The sequence below is a fragment of the Capricornis sumatraensis genome, chromosome 4 (genome assembly GCF_032405125.1).
Source record: "Capricornis sumatraensis isolate serow.1 chromosome 4, serow.2, whole genome shotgun sequence".
NCBI lineage: Eukaryota > Metazoa > Chordata > Mammalia > Artiodactyla > Bovidae > Capricornis > Capricornis sumatraensis.
The window spans coordinates 365,943-386,097 of NC_091072.1; positions in this window are offsets into that span (position 1 = coordinate 365,943).

Consider the following 20,155-nt stretch of genomic DNA (forward strand, 5'->3'; position numbering starts at 1 on the left):
CAGAGATCCTGGTCCACAGGCTGCTTGGAGGAAACCCAGGAAGGGCCAGGTGCTCTCTGTAGTTCCCAATCTGATGGCTGTAAAGTGGCATTTTGTTGTTGCTTAAAATTTCACTTTCCTGATTGTTAGTGAAGGTGATCACTGTTTCCTACATGTACTGTCCATGCTGGTTTCTGCCTTTGTGAATCGTCTTTTCAACACTCAGCATATTCGTTTGTTGGGTTTTTGTGTGATTTAGATAATTTTAAGGTCTCTCTTCTGAAGCTCTTCTCTGCATTAATATTTCTAACTAATGTTAATATTTCTATTTGTCTTTCACTTTGCTCTGCTGTATTTTACATTATAAAACTTAAATTATGTTGTCAAATGTGGTTATCTTTTTTTTTTTTTTATGGAGTCTGCTTTTCTAGTTTGGATTAAGAGCACACGCCATGCCTCACCCCACTCCCCATAACTTACATGAATCTTAATTCTAGATTTTTTTTTATGATTTTAGTACTTTTTATATTTTAAGTATTTAATCCATCTGGAATTTATTTTTGTTTTTAAGTATTTGATTTTTTTTCCAGAATAGTCTGTTATGCAGCATCATTTATTGATCCATTGTTTTCCCCATTAAACTGAAATACTGTCCTTGAGATGCATTAATCTTTTTGTTGTGATGTTTTTCACCTGCATTCTTTGTTCCTTTGAATTGTCTTTTTCAGCAAATATGTTGATTTGATTACAATGCCTTTATATATTTTTTATTTTCATTTCTTATCACCCACTTCTCATTATTCATCATTTAAAAAATTAAGATAATTTAATCCAACTTATGAAAAAATTAGATATGGGTTCTAATTGGAAGTGCATTACATTTATATATTAATTTGCAAAAAAACTTCCCATGCTACGAAGTGACACACCTATTGATTTAGGTCACTTTTATATGCTTCAATAAGATTTGGTATCCGCTTCCTAGGGATCCCAGGTGGCACAGTGGTAATGAATCCACGCGCCTATGCAGGAGAGGCAAGAGATGTGGGTTTGATCCCGGGGTCAGGAAGATCCCCTAGAGCAGGAAATGGCAACCCACTCCAGTCTTCTTGCCTGGGAGATCCCGTGGATGGAGGAGCCTGGTTGGCTACATACAGTTCATGGGGTCACAAAGAGTCGAACACGACTGAGCAACTGAGCATACACACAATCATCCTCATCTGGGCTCTTTCATGTTAAATATGTTTTCAGTTTCTTAAGTAATATCCAGTCCTTACCAAAGGATTTTTTGTTGTTATCCCTTGTTTGCTAGAGCCTGAAGCATGTGCTTAGCTTGTCTTTCGGTTAACACAAAATTGTCACTTTTTGGATTAGCATTTACCAGACACAAGCTTCTTCCACTCTGCAGTTACCCTGCCCAGCGCCTTTCCATTTGAGGTTCATCACTAACATTAACATATGTAGTCCTTAGTGCACAAAGTAAAGACAGCACTTAAACAGTACAGAGAGCAGACAGCTTCCAGGGACGATCAGTCCGCAGGCCTCTAGCGTCCCCCTGGCGGCGGACCTGGGATGCGATCTCTTGCCTTCCTTTCGGGTCTGAGGATGCTCTCCTGCCTATAACTCTCCAGTTCGGCTGTACTTTCTTGGCTAGACTCCCCTTTGAGCACTGGTATCCTCTTCCTTGATGACTGTGTCTTGGTGGACCTTGTCTGCTTCGACCCCACATCTTCCCGTTTATCGTGGTTTTATCTCCACTCATGGATTTGTGGTATCTGCGGAAATTGGTAAGGTAACAGACTGATTTTTCCAGAAGCCTGATGGCTGACAGTTCCTCCCCTCTCTGTCCACAGGTGCTCCACTTCCGGTGGGGAGGAAGTTTCTTTCTCAGCCGTGTGAGTCTCAGCTGGCCCTATGACTCACTTTGACCAATGGGACACGACTGAACTGACTTTGCGTGACTTTTGGACCTGGGCTGAAGGGGCCTTGCAGTGTTTGCTTTCACCTTCTTGGACTCCATCCACTACATAATGAGACGCACGTTCTACTGCTTCCTGAGTGATGTGAAACACCCGGAGAAAGAGGCCCAGCGGCCCCGGCACCCTGCCCCTCCAGAGGCGGCAGCAGGTTCGCGCCAGGGCCCCTGAGCCCCAGTGCCTGGGTGGGCCCAGCTGAGCCCCCATGACATAGAGCCCTCCAGATGATAAGGTGCGGCTGATAGTTCTGTGACCAGGCTGTTCGAGCAAAGGCATTTTACTAACTGAGGGACTACCTTCGGGAGTAGTCAAACAATGATGTAAAAATAAATGACGTTCAGGATGTAAATAGAAGCTCTTGTTCCTTTTTAAGGTCCATGTTGTCTCAATATTTTTGTATATTCAACATGTATACATATCAGAATAGGAAGGCAATAATTTTAGAATTTTTATATAATAAAAATATAACTGAGGGGCTGTTAGAGATAGTTCTTCATTATTACATGATTTATCAGTGCTTTTATATTCCTATCTATAGAAGCCCCTCTCTTGGTTAATTCTACTTTACTCTGAGGTTGAAAAATCTAATGACTGAGTATGTTATGAGCTGAATGAAAGCCTAAGCAACTCCTGTTTAGTAAGTGAATAAAATAGACACACAAAAGGTGTCTTTCTGTACGTGTGGCTTTCTATACATGTTTGGTTCTTGGATCTTGGTAGGTCCTGGACAGATAATGTTGTCAGATGAGAGTTTTGAGAGTTAAACTATTACTGTACTTAGCACCATCGTTAGTAAACACAGTAACATTGTCACATGCCTGCAAATTCTCTGTCTTCTGTGGGCTATTTTCTCTGTGTAGTCGCTCAGTCATGTCTGACTCTCTGTGACCCCCTGGACTGTAGCCCACCAGGCTCCTCTGTCCATGGGATTCTCCAGGCGAGAGGACTAGAGTGGGTTGCCATTTCCTTCTCCAGGGGATCTTCCTGATCAGGAATTGAACCTGGGTCTTCTGCATTGCAGGCAGATTCTTTACCACTAGTGCCACCTGGGAAGCGTGAGTATCAGATCCAATATGGGTAGCGGTGTTCTCAGTATTATTAAGATAATTGCCAAACATGCTACGCACATATCTTTATGGAAAACAGTAAACAGCAAGATGCTTGTTTCAAGGTGAAAGACGTTACTAAGTCCTGCGTCTGACGCGGCTTCTCCTTGCTCTGCATCACAGCATTGCAAACATAGAGCTGAGCAGGTGCAGCTGTTGCTTCCTGAGTTATAATAACCACTACTGATTCCTCCTGACAAATCTAGCCCTTGGATATGAGGTGTTAGGAAGGGAAGATCTTATCTGAAACACTGGAGGTGGTGGAGGGAATATTTCTTAGAGGAAAAAAAAAGGTCGCTTTCCTGATTTTTCACTATAGTTTTAAAACTGAACTTTGTGGTTTGTCAACAGTCTTGAGGGTCCAGATGCCTTGGGACTATGTTTACTTGGAAAAGTGTGGCTAGAGAAAGATTTCATTTTGTATTTAGCTGTACTGGGTATCTTCTGACATTTGGAGAAGCATCAGTTCATGAGAAGAGCTCAAGTTTGCAATTAACATGTTATTGTACAAATCAAAGGAACAGTAAAAGGCAATTTAAACAACTTGCTAGAAGGCCTGGTCAATCAGTGTGCTGACAATAAGGGGTATGGAGAATCAGAGAGGAGAAGCAATGAATCTGAACACTCGGCGTTTGTTTTGTTTCTTTCCAATTCAGAATCGGTCAGTGTACCTCTCTGATAGCTTTCAAGTGTGCGACAGGGATCAATAATACACCATTTCTTGTTTTTGTGAGTGACTTTTCAAATAAGACTTTCAGAATAACTTTTCAAATAACTTTTGAAATAACCTACTAAATTGTTTAGATTTTAGTTTTATAAGATTGATATCATGTTACATCTTCAGTATGCTAGGATTTAAGGCATTACTGCATTAGGCTTTAAGACAATTCAGATAACACTTCTATTTAGATAGGATTTCACTTTCCACCTTCTAACAAAGCTCCAGGCACAAAACAAAGGTTCATTGGTTGGCGTTTATAAAACCCATGGCAGGTTAAAGTTCATAGATAAGACTGTGGAGTGTTGTAGAACAAAATCAATAGCGACCATGCTATGAATATTGGCATAATTTAGTTATGTCTGATAAAAGAAAAAGCAGTCTTTGATAAAACCCTCATTTACTTCATTGGCTAGGAGTTTAGGAAATAATTTAAAATCTCCTTCTGTTGTTAAACTACTTGAAGAGAGTGTTACCATCTGACATTTAGGCCTTATAAAGCACGTTGCATGCATGCTCTTCATCTGTCACCATGTGATGCTGAGCAGGTGAATAAATACTTCTGTGAATTCTGTACCTTGGTCCTTGAAACAGAAGCAATGCTTCCCAAATGGCTTAATCTACAACTGAGTAAAGAAATAAATATGCATATTTGTAATATATGTGCCATGAAATTAAAAGACACTTACTCCTTGGAAGGAAAGTTATGACCAACCTAGAGAGCATATTAAAAAGCAGAGACATCACTTTGCCAACAAAGGTCCGTCTAGTCAAGGCTATGGTTTTTCCAGTAGTCACATATGGATGTGAGAGTTGGACTGTAAAGACAGCTGAGCTCCAAATAATTGATGGTTTTGAACTGTGGTGCTGGAGAAGACTCTTCTCAAGAGAGAGAGAAGAGACTTGAAGACTCTTCTTAAGTCTTTTCTGTAAGGAGATCCAACCAGTCCATCCTAAAGGAGGTCAGTCCTGGGTGTTCATTGGAGGACCTGATGCTGAAGCTGAAACTCCAATACTTTGGCCACCTGATGCAAAGAGCTGACTCATTGGAAAAGACCCTGATGCTTGGAAAAATTGAGGGCAGAAGGAGAAGGGGACAACAGAGGATGAGATGGTTGGATGGCATCACTGACACAATGGACATGGGTTTGGCTGGACTCTGGGAGTTGGTGATGGACAGGGAGGCCTGGTGTGCTGCAGTTCATGGGGTCGCAAAGAGTCAGACACGACTGAGAGACTGAACTGAACTGAACTGAACTGATGTATGTGGTATTATGAATTTATACTTTGTTAGATTATTATAAATTTCATAAATGTTATTCATAATTTACTCAATAAATATTTATTTAATAACTATACTGCAACAGGCATTGGGTTATATAGCACTTTTTTAAGCAAAATGAAAATTTTTCATGTTTTATAGTCTAGCATGGTGGTAAGAAGGAGGTTTCAAGCCAGACTTTCTGGCTTCAGAGCCTGCTCCTGTCATTTTCTAGCTCAGTAGCCCAGGGCGCATTGGTTCCCTTCATTAGTAAAATAGAGAGAATATTTCTATGAGGTTTGCAAGGATTAGATTCGTCAGTATAGAGAAATCAGAGTAGTGCCTGCGATGACGTTCACCTCCATAATTGAACTGTGTTATCTTATTTCATTCGTTGTGGTTCTGACCTTAAGAGCTTGTCATCGAACGGATAAGACAGATGCCATCTGTATTAGTTACGCTTCTCCAGAAAACCAGGACCAGTAAGATCTGTGTATGTGCTCACGAGTATAATATAGAGGGGCGGCCCTAAGGTGGCGGAGGAATAGGACAGGGAGGCCACTTTCTCCCCCACCGATCCGTCAAAAGACCATCTGAACGCTGAGCAAATTCCACAAAACAACTTTCAAATGCTGGCCGAGGACACCAGGCACCCAGAAAGGCAGCCCATTCTCTTCGAAAGCAGGTAGGATGAAATATAAAAGATAAAAAGAGAGACAAAAGAGTTAGGGACAGAGATCCGTCCCAGGGAGGGAATTGTGAAGGAGGAGAAGGTTCCAAACGCCAGGAAACCCTCTCACCGGCGGGTCTGTGGGGAGTTTTGGAATCTCAGAGGGCAACATAACTGGGAGGGCAAAAAAAAAAAACAAAACAAAAAAACCCCCACAGATTACATGCCTAACGTCAACTCCCAGCAGAGAAATAGCCCAGACACTCACATCTGCCAGCAGTGAGCGGGGGCTGAACAGGGAGGTGTGGGCTGCATGCTTAGGGTAAGGACTGGGCCTGTGTGCCCTGAGGATAATCTAAGGGTGCTACCATGAGATAGCAACACGAACTGTGGGATAGTCAGAGAGAGGGGTAAAAAGAGAGAGAGAGAGAACTTGCCCATGAAAAGCTCTAAGGCACAGCCGGGCAGCTCACAGAACGGAGGACCGAGCGAACACCAGACGAGAGCTAGCTGCTGTGGACCAGCCCAGCCCTCTCGGGAGACAAGCAGGCGGGCAACAGCCGGAGCTGGAAGGCAAGGGGAAATCTCTGCTGCAGAGATGGCATCCTCCACCAAACTGTGAGCAGGCTCCCAGTTGCTAACCAAGTCTTCCTGGGATCCTGGACGGTTGACATCTGCCAGGAGGTCGCAGTCAGAGGTCAGCTCCCCAGAGGAGACACACAGCACACCTGATATGGCACTCCCGCTGTGCACCCAGGAAACTGAGGGGCTGGGACCGGGGAGGTGATAAGATGCACCACCCAGCTCGGGAGAGTGCCATCGCCAAGCACCTGGTTGCCTGCGTTGCTCGGACCTGGGAAGGGCACAAAACGCAGTCCCAACCAAGTCTGCGCCTTTGTGGAGTACCCAAGAACCTGAACCTGAGTGGCTCAGACTTGGAAAGTGCAAGCAACCCAGGGCCCACTTTAGATAGTTCACCTGCAGAGCAACATGGAACGTGAGCAGTGTAGATCAGGAAAGCCACGCGCCGTGAGTGGGGGCAAACCCAGTGTGGCCCAGACACTGCAAGCACTCCGCACACATGCCAGTGGTAATTTTTGCAGTGTTCCTCCCTCCCCACAGCACAACTGAACAAGTAAGCCTAAATGAGTGGCCACCTTCACCCCCTTGTGTCAGGGTGGAAATTAGACACTAAAGACACTTGCAAACAGAGGAAGCCAAAATAAACAAAGAGGGAACCGCCTTGGAAGTGACAGGCGCAACAGATTAAAACCCTGTAGTTAGCACTGACTGCTTTGGAAGGGGCCTATAGACCTTGAGAAGTGCAGACTGAAACAGCCAACTATCTGAAACTGAACTGACCCCACACTGCCCTCAACAGCTCCAGAGAAATTCCTAGAGATATTTGACTATTATAATTTTTTATTATTTTTTTAATTTTGAAGTTATTTACTACTACTTCATTTTTCATTTTTATAACCTACTATTTACCTGGCAAAAAGATCCTATTTTTTAAAAAATTTCATATATATATATTTTTATAATCTTTGTGATTTTTTTTAATATTGTATTTTTGAGAGTCTAACCTCTAACTCTAGATTTTTAATCTTTGCTTTTTGGTATTTGTTATCAATTTTGTAGCTTTAAGAATCCAATCTTCAGTACCCACTTTTACTTAGGAGTGTGATTAGTGGCTTGATTGCTCTCTCCCCCTTTGACTCCCTTTCTTCTCCTCCAGGTCACCTCTATCTCCTCTCTCCCCCTTCCCTACCCAACTCTGTGAGTCTCTTTGGGTATTCCAGGTGGTGGGGAGCACATAGGGAGTTGGCTGCAGGCTAGATTGCTCTCTCCTCTTTTGATCTCCCCTCTTCTCCTCCTGGTCACCTCCATCTCCCTCCTCCCTCTTCTCTTCCTCATGTAACTCTGTGAACCTCTCTGGGTGTCCCTCACTGTGGAGAATTTTTTCACCATTAACCTAGATGGTTTATCATTGGTGCAGTATGGATGGAGAAGTCTTGAGGCTCCTGTAAGAATAAGACTGAAAGCCAGAGGCAGGGGGCTTAAATCCAAAATCTGAGAACACTGGAGAACTCCTGACTCCAGGGAACATTAATCAACAAGAGCTCATCCAAAAGCCTCCACACCTACACTGAAACCAAGCTCCACCCAAGAGCCAACAAGTTTCAGAGCAAGACTTACCAAGCTAATTCTCCAACAACACAAGAACATAACCCTGAGCATTAAAATACAGGTGGCCAAAAGTCACACCAAACCCACAGACAAGAAATAAGAAAGCTGTGGTACCTATGCACAATGGAATATTACTCAGCTATTAAAAAGAATGCATTTGAGTCAGTTCTAATGAGGTGGATGAAACTGGAGCCTATTACAGAAAGTGAAGTCAGAAAGAACAACACCAATACAGTATATTAAAGTGTATATATGGAATTTAGAAAGATGGTAATGATGACCTTATATGCAAGACAGCAAAAGAGACACAGATGTAAAGAACAGTCTTTTGGGCTCTGTGGGAGAAGGTGAAGGTGGGATGACTTGAGAGAATAACAATGAAACAGGTATATTATCATATGTGAAACAGATTGCCAGTCCAGGTTCGATGCCTGAGACAGGGTGCTCAGGGCTGGTGCACTGGGATGACCCTGAGGGATGGGATAGGGAGGGAGGTGGGAAGGGCTTCAGGATGGGGAACATATGTACACCCATAGCTGATTCATGTCAATGTATAGCAAAAACCACTACAATATTATAAAATAATTAGCCTCCAATTAGAATAAATTAATTATTTAAAAGTAAAATTAAATTTAAAAATGAAAAAAAAATGTCTGCAAGGAAGTTTAACATTCTTCTTGTGAAGTTAGCTTTTGTGAAGTTTAAAATATATATATATATATATGTAGAGAGAGAGATACAAACATCTGCATGTGTATATATATATCTATATACACCATATACACATATGGCCTAACATGTACATGTATACATCCTTACTTATGTATGTGTATAGGTGAATTATGTCTGTGCATATATGCACATGAGGATTCTCTGTTGGCTCAGTGGTAAACAGTCTGCCTGCCAATGCAGGTGATATGGGTTCAATCCCTGGGGCAGGAAGATCCTCTGGAGGAGGGCATGGCAACCCACTCCAGTATTCTTGCCTCGAGAATCCCATGGAGAGAGGAGCCTGGCGAGCTGTTGTTCATGGAGTTGCAAAAGAGTTGGGCAAGACTTAGCAATTAAACAGCAACAGTATATGCATATGTAGGTATATGTAAGCAGATATAGCCTATTTATGTATTTGTATTTATATTTAATTTTGGACCAGGTACATTTCACTGCCTGATGCCAACTAGGGAATAAGTGAAATTAAATTACAGGAAAAGGAGTACGTCAAGGCTGTATATTGTCACCCTGCTTATTTAACTTATATGCAGAGTACATCATGAGAAACGTGGACTGGAAAAAACACAAGCTGGAATCAAGATTGCCGGGAGAAATATCAATAACCTCAGATATGCAGATGACACCACCCTTATGGCAGAAAGTGAAGAGGAGCTAAAAAGCCTCTTGATGAAAGTGAAAGAGGAGAGCAAAAAAGTGGGCTTAAAGCTCAACATTCAGAAAACTAAGATCATGGCATCCGGCCCTATCACTTCATGGGAAATAGATGGGGAAACAGTAGAAACAGTGTCAAACTTTATTTTTTTGAGCTCCAAAATCACTGCAGATGGTGACTGCAGCCATGAAATTAAAAGACGATTACTCCTTGGAAGAAAAGTTATGAGCAACCTAGATAGCTTATTCAAAAGCAGAGACATTGCTTTGCTGACTAATGTCCGTCTAGTCAAGGCTATGGTTTTTCCTATGGTCATGTATGGATGTGAGATTTGGACTGTGAAGAAGGCTGAGTGCCAAAGAATTGATGCTTTTGAACTGTGGTGTTGGAGAAGACTCTTGAGGGTCCCTTGGACTGTAAGGAGATCCAACCAGTCCATTCTGAAGGAGATCAACCCTGGGATTTCTTTGGAAGGAATGATGCTAAAGCTGAAGCTCCAGTACTTTGGCCACCTCATGTGAAGAGTTGGCCCATTGGAAAAGACTGTGATGCTAGGAGGGGTTGGGGGCAGGAGGAGAAGGGGACGACCAAGGATGAGATGGCTGGATGGGATCATGGACTCGATGGACGTGAGTCTGAGTGAAGTCCAGGAGATGGTGATGGACAGAGAGGCCTGGCATGCTGTGATTCATGGGATTGCAAAGAGTTGGACATGACTGAGTGACTGAACTGAACTGAACTGTATGTCCAGTTCTGGTTACATTAAATCTTTTTTTTTTTAAAGCTGTTGGTGTTCAAAAATTTCATATATATACACACACGGATACTGTGAGGTTTGCTTTGTGGCGTGGAGCTGAACCTGTAATGTCTCTGAGGCTTGTGTGCACATGTGTACACATATATCCATGGCTGTGCTCAGTCACTCAGTCGCGTCTGACTCTTTGCGACCCCATGGATTGTAGCCTGCCAGGCTCCTCTGCCCGTTGGATTCTCCAGGCAAGGATACTGGGGTGGGTTGTTGTTCTCTTCTCCAAAGGATCTTCCTGACCCAGGGACAGAACCCGGGTCTCCTGCGTTGCAGGCGCATATATATATATATATATATATATATATATACACACACATGTAGATAACCATCTGAGTCACCTATTTATTCTTTTTCATATTCTTTCCTCGTATAGGTTATTGCAGAACAGTTAGTGCTTTGTGCTATGCAGTAGGGCCCTACCGATTTTCTGGTTATGAATAGCATGTGTGTACGTTAATCCCACACTTCTAATTTATCCCTCCACTCCCTTTCCCCTCAGTAACTGTAAGTTTTCTTTCTTTGTCTCTGGTTTTATTTCTGCTTTGTATGTAAGATCGTTTGCATCATTTCTAATTTTTAGATTCAATATACGAGTGATATCATGTGATATTTCTCTCTCTCTGACTTCACTTAGTATAATACTCTTTGGGTCCCTCCTGTTGCTGCCAATGGCGTCATTCTACCCCTTCTATGGCTGGGAAGTGCTCCGTTGTGTATGCGCACCACCTCTCCTGTGTTGGTTCATCTCTCGATGGACACGTAGGCTGCCCCCACGTCTTGCACACAGTTCTGAGGAAACAGGGGAGAATGCTTTGTCCTGGGCAGTGATGGTACCTGTGTTGATGACAGTTGAAGGCCATTTAAAACAGAATATAAGGGGAAAGCATTCACTGGAGTGCCAGGAAGGAAAGCCTTGTAAGTAGAGGAGGCAACATGAACACAGTCACTGATGAGAAAAGTGCCCAGAGCCTGGGTTCAGCCGCTGCTTCAGAGGGGCCTGTGGGAGCAGTGAAAGGAAAGGACCCTCAAAGGACAGAATCCAAAAGACGTTCACAGCCCTCCTTAGAGTTTAAAGGGCTTCCCTCATAGCTCGGCTGGTAAATAATCAGCCTGCAACACAGGAGACCCCGGTTCAGTTCCTGCGTCGGGAAAATCTGCTGCAGAAGGGACAGGCTACCCACTCCAGTATTCTTGGGCTTCTCTGGTGGCTCAGCTGGTAAAGAATTCACCTGAAATTTGGGAGACCTGGGTTCCATGCCTGGGTTGGGAAGATCCCCTGGAGAAGGGAAAGGCTATCCATTCCAGCATTCTGGTCTGGAGAATCGCACGGACTGTACGGTCCACGGGGTCACAAAGAGTCGAACTCGACTAAGCGACTTTCACTTTAACTTCAGAGTTTAAAATGTAACCTGTGAGTAGTGGGGAGTTATTGGATATTGTTAAGTTAGAATCACAAACAATCTGCTTTTAATTCATTTTATTCAGGAAATGCTCCCCCCTCCCCAACCCCCAACCCTGGTGGCAGTGCAGGGTTAGATTTGGCTGGAGAGAGTGAGGCTGATGTAGTTGTGTGGAAATAAGCTGGTGATGGCTTAAAATAATTTTGTAACCATGAGGTTGAGTGAAGGAAATGGATTTTGCAGACAGGGAAAATTGGCAGTCTTTGTTTGAGAGAGCTGAAAGAGAAGGAGAAATGAAAGAACATTCTGAATTCTCTGCCTTGGTTGGCTGAGTAGATGGTACAAAATTAATATTTGTCTTCATGAGACAGCTGTTAAGAATTTGTTGTGCATGGCATTGTAGCAGGCTTTGGGTACGCATTTTGATTTGAATTGCTGTAAATTGAGCTCATCACATAAAAACCAAGTAGTGCACAAATATTTACACAAAATTTTAACAAGGCACTAGAATAGGTTCTTGGGGAAGGAAGGATTCAAACAAGAAAGGATGGGAAAAGGGTATATATAAATAAAACAAGGGAAAATGGGCATGGACCAATGGAGATGGCATGTAGGAGCTAATTGGTATAATCATTCAGCCCCAGACACCTGTGCTGTGAACTAATTAGTATAATTACTCAACCCTCTCCACCTGGGGTCTAAACAAGAGGATAATAAAATGCACTTAGCATATTTCATTTTGGACCAGGTGAACTCCTCTGCCTGATGCTAAAGAGGGGGCAATAAACACAATACATGTTGATTGATTCCCACAATGTATGTCCCATTCAGGTTACACAAAAATGTTGACCTTTTTAAGGCTGTTGGTGATCAAAAATCTTATATCAAGAACACAAATGTGAAGAATAAAGTAGGTAACATTTTTTGAGGGCTTCAGAGTTTTAGACACGTTCTAAGAGTTTTATATGTATTAGTAATCTCCACAACAACCCGATAAGATAGTTACTGTAATTATCCCCATTTAATAAGTGAGGAGCTTAAGGAACAGAGAGAATAAGCAATTTTGCCAAGATTGACTGGCTAGTAAGATAGGGATGGCATTTTAGACCAATGTTCTTAAACCCTGCTCTCCTGATTCTATGATCTTTCTCCATGATGTCTTCTTTCTTTTGATATGTTTTCCAACAGAGAGGTTTGAATTGCATAATGAGCCTTTGGTTATGAACCATTACTTTCCAGGGGCCCAATCAAATGTATCCATGCTCAACACCAGGCTTGTGATCCCTGGTACTAAGTAAACATTTGTTGTTGTTGTTATTTAGTCACTAAGTTGTGTCTGATTCTTTTGTGACCCCCATGGACTGTAGCCTTCCAGGTTCCTCTGTCCATGGGATTCTCCAGGCAGGCACACTGGAGCAGGTTGCCATATCCTTCTCCTGGGGATCTTCCCACGGCCCCTGCCGTGTCTCCTGTACTGCAGGGAGATTCTCTACCACTGCTGAGCCACCAGGGAAGCCCAAAATCACACAACTAATGGTGGTGCGTGAATATTTAAACACAAATCCACACCTCAGCACACCTAACCACAAGAAGGAAAATCACAAGATGAAATGTGACAGTTTTCTGAGCCAGGCGAAACCAAACTCATCCAACAAGTGTTAGTCGCTCAGTCCTGTATGACTCTTTGCAACCCCATGGACTGTAACCCACCAGGCTCCTCTGTCCATGGGATTCTCCAGGCAAGAATCCTGGAGTGGGTTGCCATTCCCTTCTCCAGAGGATCTCCCTGACCCAGTGATCAAACCCAGGTCTCCTGCACTGCAGACAGATTCTTCACCAACTGAGCCACTGAGGAAGCCCTAACATCCAGCAAAAGGCATTAAAAATAGAACTTCTTAGATTGAGCCCCTGATTCTGCTCCCTCACTGCAGACAATAATTTCCTTTCATCCTCTTAATGGACATTCCAGAAGGAAAAGAGTCCAAGGCACTTATCCTTCTTGGACAACACAGAACCTCTCAAAGACCTGGCATTTATAAGCACATGTCGGACTGAATAGAAGAAAAGCAATGCCAGTGATTGATCCTGGTTCTAATTTATGAAGGTACCAGCAGGAAGGAAAAGGGAGTTGAAGTTTTATGTTAAAAACAAAAGGACTAAAGGAGACTTAACATCCGCTTTAGAGGCACGGGGCTGCCTGGTAGCAGAGACCAAGCAGCAGGGGTCAGGGGGGTTCAAGGGGGGAGTCAGTTTCTGTCCTGGTTCCGGTTTCCTCATCTGCAAAATTGCAGAAAGGATTAAATGGGACAATGGCATTAAGTTCAGCACAGTGGTGGGCACTTCGTAAACACTCAATGAAATGGAAGCTGGAATTCTCTCTGATACCGCTGAGAATCGGTAAGCAGAGCTTTTGACGGCAGATCTGACAGTTTGATACTTAAAATCCCTAATGAGAAACAGAGAGCAGCGTTGCCTCCTTCTGATAACCATACAGAAACTAAGGGCAGATGTGACCAAACGCCTCATTTTTTTTAAAAAAGTAAAAGCACAGATTTAGGAAAATATATCACACCTTGTACCTCATATGTGGGGAGAAAAACTGTCTTCTTTCTCAGATTGGGAGTATGTACATACATATAGTAAACTATATATACATATATAACCACATTCTGTGAATGCACAGCTGTTGTTCAGTGATTAGGTTGTGTCTGACTCTCTGCAACCCCATGGGCTGCAGCACACCAGGTCTCCCTATCCTTCACTATCTCCCGGAGCTTGCTCAAACTCCTGTCCATCGAGTCGGTGATGTTATCCACCCATCTCATCCTCTGTCGTCCACTTCTCGTCCCCCCTTCAATCTCTCCCAGAATCAGGGTCTTTTCACATGAGTCAGTTCTTCGCATCAGGTGGCCGAAGTGTTGGAGTTTCAGCTTCAGCATCAGTCCTTCCAAAGTGTATTCAGGATTGATTTTCTTTAAGGTTGACTGGTTTACTCTCTTTGCTTTCCAGGGGTCCTGACTAAGGAAAGTTAAAAGTGTCATGTGAGCTGTCATGGAACTGTGGCTCTCAATATTTGCTAGCGTTTGTTGGGATCTAACCTCCCCTTGGTGTCACCCTCATCGTTTTGTTTACATCTTCAGGTGGTTTAGTTCCTCAGCAGTCCAGTTATCTCAAGCACTTTGCTTAATGTTGACTTATATACTCCAAGAATATGCTCAGAGACCTGGAGGACTCAATTTTTATTGCTTCATAAAAAAATTTAGAAATGGTAGGCCTCAGACTCTTTCGGCAAGAATTACTGAACTCAAAATTTTGATTCATGAATTCAAAGTTATGTGTATATATATATATGCATGTGTGTGAATATATATACTATGTGTGTATATTTATGCATATACACATATGCATGTGTAAATATGCATGTACATATGTAAATATATATGTATTATATATGTGAGTGTGTGTGTATATATGTGTGTGTGTGTGTCACAAATCAAATTTGGACAATGTTTAATGCCATTCTGATCGAGAAATCTTTGTTCTTATTTCAAAGCCATAGAATGAAATTAAAATATTCAATCTACAGGGTTTTTTTTTTTTTTTAATCTCCTTTGCAAAGATTACATTTTTTTTTTTTTTTTTGGTATTCTGTACTTGTCCTAAGTATTTGCATGTAATTAGATTGTGTTGAAGAGTGGATCTTCACTTGAGAACATAGGTCCAGAGGAGATAATTTCCCAGATGTTTAACTTTCATTAGTAAAATTTCTTAAAATAGATTTACTTGTAAGTATCTTGAATTCACAATTAGTCGTTTCTCCTCTTTATAAAAGAAACCCACATGCCTTACTCTGGTAATTAGTCATTTTAATGTTGTAATTTGCCCTTGGACATGAAAGGTCTTCTAAACCTCTGTGTTTAATGGTGGGGTAGAATGGGGGAAATAAAATTCAGTAAGAGAAAAGTAGCTTCACATCTTCTGAACTCAGATACATGGCAGACTGGCATAGAAATATAGTGTTCATTTATATTCTTTGCCCGCCTCAACATCTTGAGATTTTTTTCAGAGAAAATATTCCTTTTGAAGGACAGAGATCTGCTGGTCTTGGAAAACCTCCAGAGAGGCGGGGGTAGTGGTGCGCCCCCCACCCCCCAGCCTTGTGGACACTGCCCAGCTGGTGACCAACATCTCAGATCGCCAGTACCAAGACTCCGTACTGCCCAGCCTCCTATAGGTGCCAGCACTGTGATGCCTCAGGCCAAACAACCAATTGCCAAAGTAGTACATGTTTAATACAAAGTACGTTGGGATTGATTCCATACCTTTTCCCCTTGTTGAGATAGCACACTCTTCTTGTGTGTTATGTGTGTGTATATGTCTCATACCTACCAGCTCTTCACTGAAAGGATTGAAAAACACAGTCAATGTCAGAATATTAATTTTGTGCTGGAACTAGCCTAGCACATAGCAGCCAGATATGAGGGGGCTACTTTGGGCTAAATATCAATATTATTCCTGATGCTAGGTCTAGTGATAAATCCCACAAGTTGATGCTTGCTAGGCAGGTTAGGCAACAAGTATTAGTTCAGACAACATATTCCTTATTCACCTTAAAGGAAAGAAAGGTCACTTATACTCTTTTGAATTTGCACAGATATTCATCTCTTATGGCTCTCATTGTCCTTTTAATATTCTATCTGTTATCTTTATTTTCAAATTTAAATTTTAAGTTTTTTCTTCTGCTATTTCTGGTCACTACTTATATTACCTTCATAGTATCTACTGCTACTATCTGCTTTGGATACACTAGAATTTATCTTATTTTGCACCTTATTCCTATTTGTTCAGTTCAGCCACTCAGTCATGTCTGACCCTTTGTGACAACATGGACTGCAGCATGCCAGGCCTCCCTGTCCATCACCAACTCCTGGAGCTTACTCAAACTCATGTTCATTGTGTCAGTGATGCCATCAAACCGTCTCATCCTATGTCATCCCCTTCTTCTCCCACCTTCAATCTTACCCAGCATCAGGATCATTTCCAATGAGTCAGTCCTTCACATAAGGTGGACAAGGTATTGGAGTTTCAGCTTCAGCATCAGTCCTTCCAGTGAATATTCAGGACTGATTTCCTTTAGGATGGACTAGTTGGATCTCTTTGCAGCCCAAGGGACTCTCAAGAGTCTTTGCCAACATCACAATTCAAAAGCATCAATTCTTCGGTGCTCAGCTTTCTTTATGGTCCAATTCTCACATCCATATATGACTACTGTAAAAACCATACCTTTGACTATACAGACCTATGTCAGCAAAGTAATGTCTCTGCTTTTTAATATGCTCTATAGGTTTGTCATAGTTTTTATTCCAAGAAGCAAGCATCTTTTAATTTCCTGGCTGCAGTCACCATTGGCAGTGGTTTTGCAGCCCAAGAAAATAAAGTCTGTCACTTTTTCCATTGCTTCCCCATCTATTTGCCATGAAGTGGTGGGACCGGACCAGAGGCCAAGATCTTAGTTTTTTGAATGTTGAGTTTTAAGCCAACTTTTTCACTCTCTGCTTTTACTTTCATTAAGAAGCTCATTAGTTTTTCTTTGCTTTTTGCCACAATGGTGGTGTCATCTGCCTATCTGAGATTATTGATATTTCTCCTGGTAATCTTGATTCCAGCTTTCACTTCATCCAGCCTGGCATTTGGCATGATGTACTCTGCATATAAGTTAAATAATCAGGGGGAAGAAGAATGGAGAAATACCTCTGCTGCAAAAGAGTGGAGAAATAACTCCAGAAAGAACTAGGAGACGGAGTAAAAGCAGAAACAGCATCCAGCTGTGGGTGTGACCGGTGATGGAAGCAAAGTCCGATGCTGTGAAGAGTAATATTGCATAGGAGCCTGGAATGTCAGGTCCATGAATCAAGGTAAATTGGAAGTGGTCAAACAGGAGATGGCAAAAGTGAACGTCAACATTTTAGGAATCAGTGAACTGTGAACTAAAATGGACTGTAATGAGTGAATTTAACTCAGCTGACCATTATATTTACCACTGTGGGCAAGAATCCCGCAGAAGAAATGGAGTGGCCCTCATAGTCAACAAAAGAGTCTGAAAAGCAGTACTTGGTTGCAATCTCAAAAACTTCCAAATGATCTCTGTTCGTTCCCAAGACAAACCATTCAGTATCACTGTAATCCAAGTCTATGCCCTGACCTCTAATGCTTAAGAAGCTAAATGGTTCTATGAAGACCAACAAGGCCTTCTAGAACTAACACACAGAAAAAGATGTCCTTTCATCACAGTGGACTGGAATGCAAAGTAGGAAGTCAAGAGATACCTGGAGTAACAGGCATGTTTGGCCTTAGAATGAAGCAGGGCAAAGGCTAATGGAGTTTTGCCAAGAGAAACACCCTCTTCCAACAACACAAGAGAAGACTCGACACCTTGACATCACCAGATGGTCAACACCAAAATCATACTGATATTCTTTGCAGCCAAATATGGAGAAGCTCTATACAGTCAGTAAAAACAAGACCTGGAGCTGACTGTGGCTCAGATCATGAACTCCTTATTGCCAAATTCAGACGCAAATTGAAGAAAGTAGGGAAAACCACTAGACCATTCAGGTATGACCTAAATCAAATCCCTTATGATTATACAGTGAAAGTGAGAAATAGATTCAAGGGATTAGATCTGAAAGACAGAGTGCTTGAAGAACTATGGACAGAGGTTCATGACACTGTACAGGAGACAGGGAGCAAGACCATCCCCAAGAAAAAGAAATGGTAAAAGGCCAAATGATTGTCTGAGGAGGCCTTACAAATAGCTCAGAAAAGAGAAGCTAAAGGCAAAGGAGAAAAGGAAAGATACACCCATTTGAATGCAGAGTTCCAAAGAAAACCAGGGAGAGATAAGAAAGCCTTCCTTGATGATCAGTGCAAAGAAACAGAGGAAAACAATAGAATGGGAAAAACTAGACATCTTTTCAAGAAAAATTAGAGATACCAAGGGAACATTTCATCCAAAGATGGGCACAATAAAGGACAGAAATGGTATGGACCTAACAGAAGCAGAAGATATTAAGAAGAGGTGGCAAGAATACACAGAAGAACTATACCAAAAAGATCTTCATGACCAAGATAACCATGATGGTGTGATCACTGACCTAGAGTCAGACATCCTGAAATGTGAAGTCAAGTGGGCCTTAGGAAGCATCACCACAAACAAAGCTAGGGGAGGTGATGGAATTCCAGTTGAGCTATTTCAAATCCTCAAAGATAATGCTGTGAAAGTGCTGCACTCAATATGCCAGCACATTTGGAAAACTCAGCAGTGGCCACAGGACTGGAAAAGGTCAGTTTTCATTCTAATCCCAAATAAAAACAATACCAAAGAATGTTTAAACTACCACACAATTTCACTCATCTCACACGTTAGCAAAGTTATGCTCAAAACTCTCCTAGCATAGGTTCAACAGTACATGAACTGAGAACTTCTAGATGTTCAAACTGGATTTAGAAAAGGCAGAGGAACCAGAGGTCAAATTGCCAGCATCCATTGGATGATAGAAAAAGCAAGAGAGTTCCAGAAAAACATCCATTTATGCTTTATTGACTATGCCAAAGCCTTTGACTGTGTGAGTCACAACAAACTGTGGAAAATTCTTAAAGAGATGGGTATATCAGATCACCTTACCTGCCTCCTGAGAAATCCGTATGCAGGTCAAGAAGCAACAGTTAGAACTGGACATGGAACAACAGACTGGTCCCAAATTGGAAAAGGAGTACGTCAAGGCTGTATATTGTCACCCTGCTTATTCCTATCTGTGGGTCACCAAAAAAGCCTTAGACACTCAATCCCTTATAGCCAACATTAATCAACATGTGGTTTTGGAAATCATTTTATTCTGCCCCCCTCTTCTGTCTCTAACCTGTGGAACTCTTCCACTGATGCTTTCTGAAGCTTGTGGTCCAGGGTGCATTCATCTCCCGATCTGTCCTGGGTACACACCACTGCTTTTATTGTCCTGCTCTCACTGAGCCTGGCTCCGCCGGGACGTTTCTTCTTCTGTAGGTTCTTCGGCTGGTGGCTGTTCCCCTGCACCCAGGCTTTCTCTCATTGCGCCTGGAGGTACTAGCTTTCCTCCCTGTCGCTCACTGCTCGTTTTCTCTAATCGTTATTTCTCCATCACCCTTAAAGATTCCCAGCTTGAACAGCGTGTCTTTGGGCTGTACGTCATCCCCTGCTCTTCATTGCTCTTTTCTGGCCCACCCCTCCTGATCCCTTCGTTTCCTGGTTCCTGGTTTACGTCACGACCTACGTTACTCCTGTCGTGTATTTTAGTTCAGTTGATTTTAATAAATGCGCAGACGACCCTTCCCCAATGCTGGAGCCCTCATTTCCTTACACCCTTCTCCTCTCTGCTCTCTGAGCCGCTTCCAGGATCCTGCCTCGGACTTTTCATCACTAATGCCTACAGGTTCTCTGTAATCTGTTCATTCATCACACTCCCTGGAAACCATCCAGTATCTCCAGTCCATTCTCAGAGTAACCTGACTAAAAATCCTCCAGCTTTACTGGAACCTATAATTTACTCATTCTACTGCTGTTTATCATCGCTTGCTTCTTTGAAGTGTTCACTTGTTTCTTTATATGGCTTAAATGTAATGGTAAC